The sequence below is a fragment of the Oncorhynchus mykiss genome, chromosome 27 (genome assembly GCF_013265735.2).
Source record: "Oncorhynchus mykiss isolate Arlee chromosome 27, USDA_OmykA_1.1, whole genome shotgun sequence".
Taxonomy (NCBI): Eukaryota; Metazoa; Chordata; class Actinopteri; order Salmoniformes; family Salmonidae; genus Oncorhynchus; species Oncorhynchus mykiss.
In genome coordinates, this window is record NC_048591.1 from 1,890,624 (window position 1) to 1,906,045 (window position 15,422).

Below are 15,422 nucleotides of genomic sequence, written 5' to 3' on the forward strand. Positions count from 1 at the left end.
AGCAAAAGCAAGAAGGAATTTATGGAAAATATATGTTAAAAAAATTCAGACCACTGTTGAAAAATACAAATTTTAGACTGGCATGTCACAATATTGGTGTTATAATGAAAAAAACTATTATTTGTGACAGTTTCAAAGTGGAGTTGGAAGTACTCATTAGAGTTTGTAGAATCTATATATGGTGTCATTTTATAGGGTACTGAATCATATGGAGTGTTGCTAGCCTTTTACTCCACCCATTGCATTGGCCACAATGAAAATCACTGTATATGCATTACATATAGGCTTATATAGAAAAAACGGTTGTTTGTGCGGATGTAAAAGTGGGGTTGAGAGTACTCATTAGGGTCTATAGAATCTATATATAGTGTCATTTCATGGGGCAATGAATAATAATACAGAGTGTTGCTGGCCTTTTACTACATCCATTCCATTGGCCACAATGAAAATCACTGTATATGCATTACATATTGGCTTATAACATTTTTTATTTTATTTGTGGCGATGTAAAAGTGGGGTTGGGAGTACTCAGTAGGATCCATAGAATCTACAGCACCAGTCAAAAGATTGGACACACGTACTCATTCAAAGGTTTTTCTTTATTTTTACTATTTCCTACATTGTAGAATAATAGTGAAGACATCAACACTATGAAATAACACATATGGAATCATGTAGTAACCAAAAAAGTGCTAAACAAATCCAAAATATATTTTATATTTGAGATTCTTCAAAGTAGCCACCCTTTGCCTTGATGACAGCTTTGCACACTCTTGGCTTTCTCTCAACTAGTTTCACCTGGAATGCTTTCCCAAAAGTCTTAAAGGAGTTCCCACATATGCCGAGCACCTTTTGGCTGCTTTTCCTTCACTCTGCGGTCCAACTCATCCCAAACCATCTCAATTGGGTTGAGGTCAGGTGAGTGTGGAGGCCAGGTCATCTGATGCAGCACTCCATCACTCTCCTTCTTGGTCAAATAGCCCTTACACCGCCTGGAGGTGTGTTGGGTCATTGTCCTGTTGAAAAACAAACAATAGTATGCAAATCAGATGGGATGGCATATCACTGCAGAATGCTGTAGTAGCCATGCTGGTTAAGTGTATGGAACGCCGTTTGGGTCTTTATGTGTCAAAAAAGATACACGTCAAATAACAATATGCAAATATTGGCCAATAACAAATAAGGTGCATGTGAAGCCAGCCATGTGAAAAACATTTTCAATCATAATCACCAACAAACTAATAAGTTGTGTCGAACCTTGAAAACATGAGACGGCTTTTAAAGTTTTGCCAACCAAGGACAACCACCTTTACAACTACCCCAGGAGGATCAGGTGGTTCAAAGGTAAGATTAATTCTGGTTGGTAATACCTGGCAAAAGTCAACATTAACTGGCACAGCTACCTAACGTTAATGTAACGCTCCCCCCTTTCTATTGTTAGCCTATTTAGCCATGTTATCGTTTGTTATTTAACAGTATGTCCGTTCGAGTAAACTAGGCCTTTACATTGCTGTTATGTTGTTTAATGTTTTCGTTGACTTTTTCTTCAAATATCGCTTGAACATGGAGGGTCATAGGACTGGACTGAACTACACTAACTAGCTAGGTATGGCTAACTATAGCAGCAGCTACCGTGGGGTGTGCGAGTATGGGCGGCGTCGATTATGCTGTGTCATTAGTGTAACTTTTTATAACGTTTGCACCTGTCAGATTTAAATCATTCAAGAGACAGCATAATGCTGGAGTCCAAAGGCGGCAAACAGGGAGAAACCGGCTGATAAATATGAGGGTTTGCCTGATCGCTGACCCTACCATCCAGCAGCTCTTTTATTATTTTCACCCCTCACGTTCTAACTCACTTTCTCCTTCTCCCTCACCTTCACCCCCCTCATCTCCATTTGTTTATAAACAAATTGTAGTATTTAAAACCTTAATGTCAGAGTATTTTCCCTTAGGATCAATCCTTATTCGATTTGTCATACATTTTGAATGAGCTCCCCCCCTCTAGAACGGACATAAATTACCTTTTACGTTCGCTATAGAGCCGAGTGGACCAGGACAACTGCCCCATCGTCGACGTGATAAATGTCCACAGGGGCAACGTCCTAAACAGTAGCCTGTATGCGTTTCAACGCATAAACTTGAATGCAGGGGCTAAGATGGATGTTGCATTCGTGTATGTTGAGTCCAAGGGGTCCCTCCAGGGAGTATTACAGGCTCCTCATGGGGGACATCAGAGACTCGGCCATCTTCGATGGTCCGGAAGGAGCGAAACGGCTGTACCTTGATGTTCATGGTAAGCCTTCTTTTTACCTGTATTAAGGTCTGATTTTCATGTAAAATACAGAAATTAAGCCAAAACAATTAGTGAAGAGGCTTTTTCGGGTACTTTCTCCAGGGCGATATTTCATAGGGATAATAAAGCTGGCACACATTTGAAATGGTCTTTTTAGCATCACAAAGGCCTGTATAAAACCATTGGGAAAATGATCAGTGTGTGTGTAGTCCATGGAGGGGTTGGGCCACACTTCTTCTCTGAGCGACTTCGCAGCAGTGTGTGGGAAGCCTGCACCTACACTCAGTTTGGAGGAGGTGAGCCACACTACTCTGAGAGCACATTTGGAAAATGTCCGTTTGATATCCTCCCTAACAGCAACAGGAAACAATATAGCATTTTTTACATGTATGGTTTCTTTTGCTGTGTTTAAAATTCTTGATTGCCTGTCAAGATCAAAAAAGCAGAGGACCTATCAGAGGTGAATAACAAATTGGAGGAATCGGACTGGCTGAGCCTACTGGGGCTGAAAAGGATTGTTGTCAAGACAATGGAGGACAGTGATGGTGTGGTTGAATTGGTGGCTCAACAATTTGTACAAGGGAGCTCTGTCATAAACTCTGTCATAAATATGTGAAGTACTAGTTCTTGCCTCCCCTAACATAAGTATTTTGAATCGGTCCACCCCCCTAAATCAATACACATCACTATATTGTCCTTATCACTTATTTTTTTAAATATACATACCGTCTCTAAACCATAACAGGTTCAAATATGGTCTCAACTCTCTTGGGCTAATGGAGGCATTGGGGAACCACCAGACAGCTTCTGAGCTGTCTTCGATGCATAATCAGAAACAACATCTTCATGGACTGTATTTTTTTATTTACCTTTATTTAACTAGGCAAGTCAGTTAAGAACAAATTCGTGTTTTCAATGACGGCCCAGGAACAGTGGGTTAACTGCCTGTTCAGGGGCAGAATGACAGATTTGTACCTTGTCAGCTCGGGGGTTTGAACTTGCAACCTTCCGGTTACTAGTCCAACGCGCTAACCACTAGGCTACCCTGCCACCACACACTGTATTATCTCTCGATACAGAATCATTTTTTTTTGATTGACTAGAATGGTCATATCTTTGCTCTGTCTTGGAACATATGGGAATTGGCTCCAATTTCATTAATATTATTTAAAATACTATATGCCAATTCCTCAGCCATGGTTATAACTAGCCATATCTACTCTCTGTTCACCAGAAGCATCAGACAAGCGATCAAATTTCGCCTTTGCTATTCTTATTATACATGGAACCGCTGGCCCAGGCAATTCGTCAATTGAAGGAAAGCAACATGCACCGAATACAACAAGTGTAGATTTTACCATGAAATGCTTACTTTACAAGCCCTTTACCAACAATGCAGTTCATAAAGAAGAAAATATTTACTAAGTAGGGTAAAATAAAAAGTAACACAAAGATAATAACAATAACGAGGCTATGTACAGGGGGCACCTGTACCGAGTCAGTGCTAGTTGAGGTAATCATTTTAATGAATTGTTCCGAGGTCTAACGGCTTGGGAGTAGAAGCTGTTGAGGAGCCTTTTGGTCCTAGACTTGGTGCTCCGGTACCGCTTGGGTGGCAGGAAGCTTGGCCCCAGTGATGGGCCGTTCGCACTACCCTCTGTAGGGCCTTACGGTCAGATGCCGAGCAGTTGCAATACCAGGTGGTGATGCGACCGGTCAGGATGCTCTAGATGGTGCAACTGTGGAACCTTTTGAGGATACGGGGGCCCATGCCAAATCGTCACAGTCTCCTGAGGGGGAAAAAGTTTTGTCGTGCCCTCTTCACGACTGTCTTGGGATGTTTGGACCATGATAGTTCGTTGGTGATGTGGATACCAAGGAACTTGAAACTCTCGACCCGCTCCACTACAGCCACGTCGATGTTAATGGGGGCCTGTTCGGCCCACCGTTTCCTGTAGTCCATGATCAGCTCCTTTGTCTTGCTCACGTTGAGGGAGAGGTTGTTGTCCTGGCACCACACTGCCAGTTCTCTGACCTCCTCCCTATAGGCCTGTACATAAAATACCTCTTACCTCTGCACATTATTCTGGTACTGGTACTCCCTGTAAATAGATCACTACTTGTGGATTTTATTTTATTCCTCAAGTTACAATTACATTTTTTAACTCTGCATTGTTGGGAAGGGCTCTTCAGCAAGCATTTCAAATCAAATCCTATTAGTCACATACAAATGTTTAGCAGATGTTACTGCGAGTGTAGCGGAATGCTTGTGCTTCTAGTTCCGACGTTGCAGTAATATCTAACAAGTAATCTAACAATTCCACAACTTCCTAATACACACAAATCTAAAGGGATAGAATAAGAATATGTACAGTCGTGGCCAAAAGTTTTGAGAATGACACAAATATGAATTTTCACAAAGTCTGCTGCCTTAGTTTGTATGATGGCATTTTGCATATACTCCAGAATGTTATGAAGAGTGATCCGATGAATTGCAATTCAATTGCAATTAAAGTCCCTCTTGCCATGTAAATGAACTAAATCCCCCCCAAAACATTTCCACTGCATTTCAGCCCTGCCACAAAAGGACCAGCTGACATCATGTCAGTGATTCTCTCGTTAACACAGGTGTGAGTGTTGACGAGGACAAGGATGGAGATCACTCTGTCATGCTGATTGAGTTCGAATAACAGACTGGAAGCTTCAAAAGGAGGGTGGTGCTTGGAATCATTGTTCTTCCTATGTCAAACATGGTTACCTGCAAGGAAACACGTGCCGTCATCATTGCTTTGCACAATAGGATATTGCTGCCAGTAAGATTGCACCTAAATCAACCATTTATCGGATTATCAAGAACTTCAAGGAGAGCGGTTCAATTGTTGTGAAGAAGGCTTCAGGGCACCCAAGAAAGTCCAGCAAGTGCCAGTACCGTCTCCTAAAGTTGATTCAGCTGCGGGATCGGGGCACCACCAGTACAGAGCTTGCTCAGGAATGGCAGCAGGCAGGTGTGAGTGCATCTGCACACACAGTGAGGCAAAGACTTTTGGAGGATGGCCTGGTGTCAAGAAGAGCAGCAAAGAAGAGAGCAGCAACTTCTCTCCAGGAAAAACATCAGGGACAGACTGATATTCTGCAACAGGTACAGGGATTGGACTGCTGAGGACTGGGGTAAAGTCATTGTCACTGACGAATCCCCTTTCCGATTGTTTGGGGCATCCGGAAAAAAAGCTTGTCCGGAGAAGACAAGGTGAGCGCTACCATCAGTCCTGTGTCATGCCAACAGTAAAGCATCCTGAGACCATTCATGTGTGGGGTTGCTTCTCAGCCAAGGGAATGGGTTCACTCGCAATTTTGCCTAAGAACCCTGCCATGAATAAAGAATGGTACCAACACATCCTCCCAGAGCAACTTCTCCCAACCATCCAGGAACAGTTTGGTGACGAACAATGCCTTTTCCAGCATGATGGAGCACCTTGCCATAAGGCAAAAGTGATAACTAAGTAGCTCGGGGAACAAAACATAGATATTTTGGGTCCATGGCCAGGAAACTCCCCAGACCTTAATCCCATTGAGAACTTGTGGTCAATCCTCAAGAGGCGGGTGGACAAACAAAACCCACAAATTCTGACAAACTCCAAGCATTGATTATGCAAGAATGGGCTGCCATCAGTCAGGATGTGGCCCAGAAGTTAATTGACAGCATGCCAGGGTGGATTGCAGAGGTCTTGAAAAAGAAGGGTCAACACTGCAAATATTGACTCTTTGCATCAACTTTATGTAATTGTCAATAAAAGCCTTTGACACTTGTGAAATGCTTGTAATTATACTTCAGTATTCCATAGTAACATATGACAAGAGTATTTAAAGACACTGAAGCAGCAAACTTTGTGAAAATTTATATTTGTGTCATTCTCAAAACTTTTGGCCACGTCTGTACATATAAATATATGGATGAGCGATGACCGAGCGGCATAGGCAAGATGCAAAAGATGGTATAAGATACAGTATATGCATATAAGATGAGTAATGTAAGATATATAAACATCATTTAAGTGGCATTATTTAAAGTGACAAGTGATCCATTTATTAAAATGGCCAATGATTTGAGTCTGTATGTAGGCCGCAGCCTCTCTGTGTTAGTGATGACTGTTTAACAGTCTGATGGCCTTGATATAGAAGCTGTTTCTCAATCTCTCAGTCCCAGCTTTGATGCATCGGTACTGACCTTACCTTCTGAATGGTAGCGAGGTGAACAGGCAGTGGCTCGGGTGGTTGTTGTCCTTGATTGTCATTTTGGCCTTCCTTTGATGGGAAAGTCTATACCAGTTGTATTCAGTGCATGTGACAAATACAATTTGATTTGTTTCACTCAATTGGAGAGGACACATCAGAGTAGGCATAATAAGGCCACATTATATGTAATCATCGTGTTTCTTCTATGTTGGTACATTTGCTTTTATTGTTTACAGAACTTATGAAAGAGATGTGTGTATCTAATCATGACATGGCATTGGTCGGAAGTTTACATACACCTTAACCAAATACATTTAAACTCAGTTTTTCACAATCCCTGACATTTATTCCTCGTAAAAATGTCCTGTTTTAGGTCAGTTAGGATCACCACTTTATTTTAAGAATGTGAAATGTCAGAATAATAGTATAGAGAATGATTTACTTCAGCTTTTATTTCTTTCATCACATTCCCAGTGGGTCATAAGTTTACATACACTCAATTGGTATTTGGTAGTATTTGCCTTTAAATTGTTTAACTTGGGTCGAACGATTCACGTAGCCTTCCACAATCTTCCCACAATAAGTTGGGTGAATTTTGGCCCATTCCTCCTGACAGAGCTGGTGTAACTGAGTCAGGTTTGTAGGGGCTTTGTGGGCTTTGGGATGGCGACTCCAATACCTTGACTTTGTTGTCCTTAAGCCATTTTGCCACAACTTTGGAAGTATAATTGGGGTCATTGTCCATTTGGAAGACCCATTTGCGACCAAGCTTTAACTTCCTGACTGATGTCTTGAGATGTTGCTTCAATATAATCACATAATGTTCCCTCCTCATGATGTCATCTATTTTGTGAAGTCTCGTGATGCCATCTATTTTGTGAAGTGCACCAGTCCCCCCTGCAGCAAAGCACCCCCACAACATGATGCTGCCACCCCGGTGCTTCACGGTTGAGATGGTGTTCTTCGGCTCACAAGTCTCCCCATTTTTCCTGCAAACATAATGAGAATTTTTTTCAAAAAGTACCATCTTTGTCCCCATGTGCAGTTGAAAACCATAGTCTGGCTTTTTTATGGCGGTTGTGGAGCAGGGGCTTCTTCCTTGCTGAGCGGCCTTTCAGGTTATGTCGATATAGGACTAATTTTACTGTGGATATAGATACTTTTCTACCTGTTTCCTCTAGCATCTTCACAAGGTCCCTTGCTGTTGTTCTGGGACTGATTTTCACTTTTCGCATCAAAGTACGTTAATCTCTAGGAGACAGAACGCATCTCCTTCCTGGGCAGTCTGACAGCTGCGTGGTCCCATGGTGTTTATACTTGCATACTATTGTTTGTACAGATGAACGTGGTACCTTCAGGCATTTGGAAATTGCTCCCAAGGTTGAACCAGAATTGCAGAGGTCTACAATTCTTTTCTGAGGTCTTGGCTGATTTCTTTGATTTTCCCATGATGTCAAGCAATGAGGCACTGAGTTTGAAGGTAGGCCTTGAAATACCTCCACAGGTACACCTCCAATTGACTCAAATATGTCAATTAGCCTATCAGAATCTTCTAAAGCCATGACATAATTTTCTGGAATTTTCCAAGCTGTTTAAAGGCACAGTCAATTTAGTGTATGTAAACTTCTGACCCACTGGAATTGTATTACATGGAATTATAAGTGAAATAATCTGTAAACATTTGTTGCAAAAAATGACTTGTATCATGCACAAAGTAGATGTCCTAACCAACTTGTCAAAACTATAGTTTGTTAACAAGAAATTTGTGGAGTGGTTTAAAAACGAGTTTTAATGACTCTAACATAAGTGTATGTAAACTTCCGACTTCAACTGTATACTGCACTCTGATTGCAAAAATTTGGATCGAAAAAAGGCCTACACATCCAGTAGCTAGCCAGCACCAGAGAAAGGAAACCTTGCCCTAATGCATTCATTAAAGATAATGATTGATAATGCATATATATTTATTCATAGACTAGCCATGATACAAGAGGCCTTCCAATAGTTCATCACAGCAATGTATGTGTGAGCTGCCCCCAACCACAGATTGTCCATGGGGAAATTTCCCAGAGTACTAGACTTCCTCATCAAGGACCAAGGCACCAAAGACCAACAGTGTTTGTCCCAATAATATATTGTTTTTCCTGAAGTGTACATTTGTTCACTACTTCCCTCAAATCTAAAATCATTGTCTTGGTGGAGGCATGGGCTAGAGGGGCTATGTCCCAATTATCTCCCATTCCTCCCCAAGAGTGCACTTGTTCACTTCCCTTCACGGAAAGGAAATTAATGTTAAAAAAATATAATGGGAGCTCCCACTACCCCATGCATCAACAATCCAATGCTTTTAGATTGGTAGGAAGTAGTGAACAGAGTAGTGCACACTTCTGGAGAAAGGAGATTTTTGGGACAGATCCAGGGACTTTCGACCATATTTCCTATACCAATCACTTCCTTTCAAATCAGTGAAGGGAAGTGAACAAGTGCAGATAATTGAGCCAGTCAGTGATATGTGGGATGATAGTTGATGTTTGCTCAGCTATGACAGTCCTTATTTTGTGTATTTTTATCCAGAAATATGGGCCGCTTCAATTGCCTCCCACAATCTTTTAAGCTGTGTGCACAGAATAATACCTGAACAACTTCATAAATGGACAGATAGATGAGAAAGAGCAGAGGAGGATGGGCGTTGCGTGGAGTGAGGGCATAGTGCGACGCTGCAGATATGAAACAAGTGTGCTCAAGCAGGTTAGATGAACATTCATCATTTGGACTGTCTGAAAAAAATTATAATCCAGTGGAGGCTACTAAGAGGAGGACGGCTCATAATAATGGCTGGAACAGCACAAATGGAATGGTTTGATACCATTAAACGAAAGGTATCAAGATTTGATGATTGTTAACCCTTAGAAACCAGGACCTAGTTTTCCTTGCATTGCAAATTAAGCAGTGATTAGGACTGCCCAAGGAAACCCCAAATAACATTTTGACATGATTTTGATTTACAACCAAATCTATGCAAATGTGTGGTTTGCATCACTTAATGCCCGATGTCACATATGTCACAAATATTTACAGTGACTATACTTAACCAAAAAGTAATATTTTTATTTGAAAATGTACTCAGGAGTCTCAGGACATCTTATGAGCGTTTTTCATGCATTACAGTTCAGAAACTCCTCTTTTTGACAACATACCAGACCATTCGGAGGAGCAGAATATCCATGTTTACCATTGGTGATTTTCAGTGTTCAAAGTGTTTCTTAGGATCTCTTCTTGAAGATAGTGGTTTCCTTTTATGTATTGAACACATGACACTTTCCAGTGATGGTGCAACAGATCACAAAACTAACGGTTCGGATCAAGGTTTTGAGTCACGGATCGGATCATTTTTTTGGATCAGAATAAAAAAAGGCAGACCAATATAACTTTGCTTTCCATTTATTATTTAGCTTATAACTTCAAATTATTCTTCAAAAAGATGAGGATGTCTACATAGTCTGCTCCTGTCGGCTCTGTGGCTTGACCCTGCAGAAAAAAATTACTTGATATATTAAACTAACTAATGATTTATTTTCACATTTCAGATAAGTATAATTGTGGCAATAACATTTAATAAAAGCCATTATTATTCCAAATAAAAAATGGATGATTGTAATAGCAATAGTATAGACTAAGATTAGACGGCAGTATATTTATTATTTAAGTAATTCCCTCGTTTTTTTTTTTTTTTTAACCTTTTCAGTGGCCACAATCTCAGTGGTGAGATCATTGCATGTCCTCCGGTGTAGGGCAGGGTCTAGGTGAGACAGGGACGTCAACAGACAGGGACTTGAGCCTTGGATCCAGTGCAGTAGCTCTATGAAGGTAGTCCTGTACATCAGGGGGGTACCTGGTGATGGTGCAGTCCTCCTCACTTGGGGCCATGGATTGTAGAATCCTTGTTTTCAGAGGTGGGATCACAGGACACAGACAGTGCAGTTTCAGTGCTCAATAGGGTTGTAACCGGTTCGAGGGGTTTGAGCACCTGGAGGACCTCCTCTGCCACTTTCGCGTCATCATCAGACAAGGTGACGTTGGCTTTATGTTTTTCCAGGGTCTTGTCTGTCAGTGCAGAGCATACAGCTGCCTGCTGCTCAAGATGGCGCTCCAACATGTCATAAGTGGAGTTCCATCTTGTTGTGACATCGTGCATGAGCTTGTGGGTCGGTAGCTGTAACATTTCCTGCTTGGTCTTAAGCACATGAGCAGCTGTTGTGCTTCGGTGGACAAAGGAATGAACCTTCGTAATGCCCCCAAGGAGGCGGTTCCATCTGGTTCACTGAGATTCCCCTTTGGGATGCTAAATTGATCACATGTGCAAAGCAAGCTTTCTGTGGCCCCAGTCCAGCTTATATCACTGCATTTACTTGGTTCTTGGCATTATCTGTGGTGGTTGGGATATTGCTATTGGGCCTCTCTAGCTTCCACTCTGCTACTGCTCCTAGCAGTACCTGCCCCAGATGTGTGCCTGTAGCACGGGACGTGTCTGTAGTACCGGACTTCGCATTTCCCACTCCTTTGTGGTTTCCGTTGTCCTGGAGGCCCACCCATCTGTGGTGAGGGCAACAGAGGATGCCTTGGATAATTCGGCGACAATTTAGATATTTTCCTGTTCATAAAGATCTGGCAAATGCTGCGGTGAGAAGTTGTCGTCTTTTGGCTGAGTTGGCTCCCGTCACTGACACACCAGGGTGATGACGATTTAAATGTGTGGCCATGCTCGATGTATTTGCATGATCATACAGCTTTCTTGTGGCACAATGCCTACACACCGTAATGGTGTTGTCCACCACCCTTGTTCAGACATCATATTTGACAGGGAAGCCAAAATGCTCCCATACATGAGACTTAAATGAAGCGGGAGGCTTCTCCAGTTCTTCAGCTCCTCCGCTAGCCATGTCCGTCTCTGCTCTTTTTCTACTTTGCAACGTAGGCATCCAGGATTGATTCGTTGGGATTCAACATGCCCCGTAAACGTTAACAGTACAGTCGTGGCCAAAAGTTTTGAGAATGACACAAATATCAATTTCCACAAAGTTTTCTGCTTCAGTGTCTTTAGATACTCTTGTCAGATGTTACTATGGAATGCTGAAGTATAATTACAAGCATTTCATAAGTGTCAAAGGCTTTTATTGACAATTACATGAAGTTGATGCAAAGAGTCAATATTTGCAGTGTTGACCCTTCTTTTTCAAGACCTCTGCAATCTGCCCTGGCATGCTGTCAATTAACTTCTGGGCCACATCCTGACTGATGGCAGCCCATTCTTGCATAATCAATGCTTGGAGTTTGTCAGAATTTGTGGGTTTTGTTTGTCCACCCGCCTCTTGAGGACCACAAGTTCTCAATGGGATTAAGGTCTGGGGAGTTTCCTGGCCATGGACCCAAAATATCTATGTTTTGTTCCCCGAGCCACTTAGTTATCACTTTTGCCTTATGGCAAGGTGCTCCATCATGCTGGAAAAGGCATTGTTCGTCACCAAACTGTTCCTGGATGGTTGGGAGAAGTTGCTCTGGGAGGATGTGTTGGTACCATTCTTTATTCATGGATGTGTTCTTAGGCAAAATTGTGAGTGAGCCCACTCCCTTGGCTGAGAAGCAACCACACACATGAATGGGCTCAGGATGCTTTACTGTTGGCATGACACAGGACTGATGGTAGCGCTCACATTGTCTTCTCCGGACAATATTTTTTTCCGGATGCACCAAACAATCGGAAAGGGGATTCAGAGAAAATGACTTTACCCCAGTCCTCAGCAGTCCAATCCCTGTACATTTTGCAGAATATCAGTCTGTCCCTGATGTTTTTCCTGGAGAGAAGTGGCTTCTTTGCTGCCCTTCTTGACATCAGGCCATCCTCCAAAAGTCTTTGCCTCACTGTGCGTGCAGATGCACTCACACCTGCCTGCTGCCATTCCTGAGAAAGCTCTATACTGGTGGTGCCCCGATCCCTCAGCTGAATCAACTTTAAGAGGCGGTACTGGCACTTGCTGGACTTTCTTGGGCGCCCTGAAGCCTTCTTCACAACAATTGAACCGCTCTCCTTGAAGTTCTTGATGATCTGATAAATGGTTGATTTAGGTGCAATCTTACTGGCAGCAATATCCTTGCCTGTGAAGCCCTTTTTGTGCAAAGCAATGATGACGGCATGTGTTTCCTTGCAGGTAACCATGATTGACAGAGGAAGAACAATGATTCCAAGCACCACCCTCCTTTTGAAGCTTCCAGTCTGTTATTCGAACTCAATAAGCATGGCAGAGTAATCTCCAGCCTTGTCCTCGTCAACACTCACACCTGTGTTAAACGAGAGAATTACTGACATGTCAGCTGGTCCTTTTGTGGCAGGGCTGAAATGCAGTGGAAATGTTTTTTTGGGGGGGGATTCAGTTCATTTGCATGGCAAAGAGGGACTTGGCAATTAATTGCAATTCATCTGATCATTCTGGAGTATATGCAAATTGCCATCATACAAACTGAGGGAGCAGACTAACTGAAAATTAATATCTGTGTCATTCTCAAAACGTTTGGCCACAACTGCACACACAACTGATCAAAAAAAAGAATTAAATCAACGTTGGTAGTGAGTACTATATCGAAATCTTGGCAGTGGAGGACAGAAAGTACCAGTACCATTTTGATTTGAATTAAACGTTGCATAGGTTGGCCCATGTTAGAATTGGTCAAACTTACTTTCTGGACCAGAATGCTTCAACACTTCGGATTTAAAATTATACAATGACTGTGGTTAAATTGCAGACTTTAATGGTGCAAGGGGCAACACTTCATTCTGAGGAGTGAATTTCACAGATCCTCAGCTACACTAGCACTATCACACTTGATTCAACTAATCACCTCCGCAACTAGCCATATTACACCAGTGACACCTTTGACCGCAGCAACCCCAGCAGCTGGGCAGAGCCCAACTGAGTGATCCGGGTCAACAGCATCAATGTAACAGTCTTGCCTCGGTCCCTCGCAACACAACTGCCTCCCATGAAGCATCAATACCTATCGCTCCACAAAATCCACGGCACTTGCAGAGCAAGGGAAACAACTACTTTAAGGTTTCAGAGAGAGTGACGTCACCGATGAAAACGCTACTAGTGCGCACCGCTAACTAGCTAGCCATTTCACACCGGTTACACTAGGGCAGAAACAAAAATGTGTACCCCCTTGGGTTCCCAGGACCAGGATTGGGAAACACTAAGTTAGATAAAACAAAAGAAACTGGACAACCAGTTGAAGAATGTTGATTATGGTCACCCAGATTGCGATTATGTCCCTACGGAGTGCTGCATGAGTTTTGTGGTTTCAAATGGTGTTACGAGAATTATGTTCTCATGTTCATGAACCAATTCAATTCAACTACTCAGTCTGCTATATCAGGATTTGTAGGATACAGATAGAAATTAAAACAGAGGCCCAGCTAAAATAGTCAAAGTTTATTCACGGGAACGTTCTAAAGTCAAGAATACAAAACAATTCATTTTATAATGACTTCTCACGCACACACATTCACCCCACCATACGCACACACATTCACACTAACCAGCCGATAGAGATTAGGGAGACCTTGTCCTCGAGACGTACTCCCCGTTCTCTCCCAAATCTCTAGTCAGGCCGGCACCGAGCTCAGACAGTCTGTGTTTAAAATACCATAAAGATAAACATTAGCTATATTGTTTTAGCATAATTCTGACTAGGACTACACATATTGATTATGATTGTATACATTCTAATCAATTCCATGTTTCAGGGCAGAATATTCTCATCATTCAATTAACAGATAAATCCAACTAACAAATGGTCACACCTATATTAAAATCAGGCCACACCTACCAAACGGGAGCAAATACACCTGACTGTTGAAGAACTGTATGCCCCGATGTGGTCAATGAATTGAACGCACCCTTGGTGTCCATTCTGTTGTTTCTTTGACAGGTCTTTACAATAAAGACCTGTACGTGATAAAGACAGCGGTGTCCCTGTCGCCACGGTGATATGAGTCTATTCCGAAGACATCAACAAACTCTCCCTCAGACACTCCATCCAGAGAGCAGCTACTCAGGTCAGACGCTCGCTAGTCCACGGACCAGATACTCAGTTCAGACACACTCTACTGTCCACTACCCAGGACGGACACTCTAGTCGAGACAAGTATCAGAGCATATCGCTGACACGGAGTCCAAATGGTTAAACTACTGTTCCTTTCCTTTCAGGTATGGAGAGAACAGAGGATGATTTTACCAGAGGCTCAAGAGAACCCAGAGAGGATTCATCTTCACTAGTTTTGTTTCAGTGTGAGGACGTATACAATGCAAAACATTATATTGTACTTCGCTACAAATGGCCCCCAAAGGTATTTTTTATCACATTAAAGATCTTGTGTTTCAGGGCTACATTAAACAGATGCATCACTTGTGAATTACATAAATATTAAACATCAATAGGATCAATTAAACAAGTTGTGTTGCAACAATGAAAACTATCTTGAATGGAAACAGTGCATATAAAGATTGTTTTCGTAAAGCATTCTTACATGCTACTGACTTGTCAACACTTGCATGTCATATGTCATGATAGAGACTTGGTTTTAGCTACCTCACTCATCCCTTTTTCACTCTACTGAGGGGAGACAAACTGAGCCAAGCCAGTACTGCGCCAGCCTTGACCGGGATCCAATCGGATCGCGCTTGTAGACAATACAGCTTTTAAAGGCAATGTTACCTCATTCGTGGAGATTGCAAGGTAATGTCAGCTCAATTAGAATTATTTGTCAGCTCAATTATTAGTCAAGCTCGCTATAGTGCGGTTTTGGATTGAATCCCGACACTTGAAACTGTACTGGAAA

General features: G+C 42.2%; 1 long non-coding RNA gene across 1 annotated transcript; it reads left to right on the forward strand.

Annotated features, from left to right (window-relative positions):
* The first annotated feature begins 1,830 nt into the window (after positions 1-1,830).
* Positions 1,831-15,067, forward strand: LOC118944727. Its single transcript, XR_005040018.1, has 3 exons — positions 1,831-2,296; positions 14,513-14,639; positions 14,791-15,067. It is a non-coding gene; the product is annotated as an uncharacterized LOC118944727 (long non-coding RNA).
* Positions 15,068-15,422: the final 355 nt, after the last annotated feature.